At 41.7% G+C, this 1,676-nt stretch overlaps 1 protein-coding gene across 17 annotated transcripts in view; it reads left to right on the top strand.

Moving 5' to 3' along the window:
• Positions 1–281: 281 nt before the first annotated feature.
• Positions 282–1,676, top strand: part of Ufd4 (ubiquitin fusion-degradation 4-like) — a 140,684-nt gene continuing 139,289 nt past the window's right edge. For all 17 annotated transcript variants that reach the window (XM_086539563.1, XM_086539543.1, XM_086539544.1 and 14 more), the window contains exon 1: positions 282–410. The gene's annotated coding sequence lies outside the window, so the exon portion shown is untranslated. The remainder of the gene's footprint in view (positions 411–1,676) is intronic.

Genomic DNA, 1,676 nt, shown 5'->3' with positions numbered 1-1,676 from the left:
CACAAACTTGTGCAGCTATGGGCACCTTCTCGAATTATAGGAAAATTACTGACATTGGTAGATCAAGAATCTGAGACGACTGAATATTCCTCCTTAAAACTCGTTCCAATAATATTACTATCCGTGAATTCCTCCGTAAAAACCTACCAATCAAACGATCCTAAATATTTTATATGAACCTAAATAGAGATAATAAAGCATCAACACAGAGAACCTGCGCTAAATGCCCAATTTTCACACCTTTTTAAAAGACTCCGCGATACGGGGTAGTAGGACGGCCAGCTGTTGTCGTCAGTCAACTGTTCGCGTTGTGTGAGTGAGAAAGTGCGTTGCTGCGCTCGCTAGGAAAAATTAATTATCCTCATTAATGGAATTCTAAAAGTTGACTGAAGGATAATGGTGTACAGAGGGTGAGTGTCGAAGGTTGATTGACCGACAGACAAGCAAGAGTCGTCTCAGAAAGGCGTGGAATTCCGAGTTTGAATTCTTTGTTATGGTCGCTGGAGGAGGAGGAGGAGGAAGGCGAATATATATTGTTCTTTCTCTCTTATTCCCTTTCTGGGCTTTCTCGCTTTGGTCTCCTTCCTTTGGGGTTTCGAAGCGTGATTTGAGTCGTGTGTCTGTGTTATTTTGGAATGGAAGAACGCCGGTGGAAGCCGAGGTTTATGCGAAAGATTTTCCCGAGTTTTTATAGGGACGAGTAGGAAGTGATGTGTGTAATCCTTCGTTTTTTTTTCTTTCTCTTTTTGTCTTCTCTCTCTCTCTCTCTCTTCTGTTTTCGTTTATTTCTTCTAGAGCTTGTTTATTCTCTCTTCTTTCTTTCTTTTTCTCTCTATTTCTTGAATATCATAGTATGTGCAATGCCGGCGGAGAGAATCGAATGCCTCTCTTCTGCGTGTCTTTCAGCCTTTTAAATGGAGGATTGAGATTGATGTTGCAGGGAATAGCATTATTATCGATGCGGTTCTCTCTTCTTTCTTCTTTCTCTTTCTTTTTTTTTAATCCTCTCATGGGGGGTTTGGCGTGGTGTTGCACTATTGCACGAGGTTATGCAATAGTGTTCGTCTGCTCGTTCTTATCTCTCTTTAAAAATTTTGGGAGGGATGTGTCGCTGGTGTGTGTGTGTGAATATAAATCCTTTTTTTTTTTTTGGATATGATTGGTGGTTATGAGGAAAGTGTTATTAGGTGTGTGTGTGTGTGCGTATGGTTGATTTGCTGTACAGTGGTTTTGGGTGTATTGTTTTTTTTTCAATATTGAAAAGCATGTGACTCCTATGTCTGGAAATGCAACCTAGTTTTGATGTATTTTATGTGGTGAAATGTGTCCTGCCAGGGTGTAAGCATGACTGGTAGATGGAACCAGCAGGGTCCTTCTAGTGCAAGAGTAATGTTTATTTGCCATATTTGTGACCTGTTCTTTTAGGATAATCTTCGATAACGACAAACAAATTATGTTGTGTTCTCCTGGAGGGAGGTGGGGGTAGGGGGTAAGGGGGGGGGGCTAAAGTAGAACAATGGTTGTGGTTTTGTAAACAGCATGTGACTCTTGTACCAGATGGCTGTGGGTGCCGTGGTACCTTTTCTGAGCCAAATATTTCTGGGTGTTGTCAGTGGTATGTTTGGGGCCTGTATGTCAAGGTTTTTCGGCCACGTTGTCTGTGTCTGCGCCTGTTT

The sequence above is a fragment of the Penaeus japonicus genome, unplaced genomic scaffold (genome assembly GCF_977035675.1).
Source record: "Penaeus japonicus unplaced genomic scaffold, GWHDUDI00000001_assembly GWHDUDI00000009, whole genome shotgun sequence".
Taxonomy (NCBI): domain Eukaryota; kingdom Metazoa; phylum Arthropoda; class Malacostraca; order Decapoda; family Penaeidae; genus Penaeus; species Penaeus japonicus.
The sequence above is the reverse complement of the archived record's forward strand: the minus strand, read 5'-3'. Positions and strand labels throughout refer to the sequence as shown.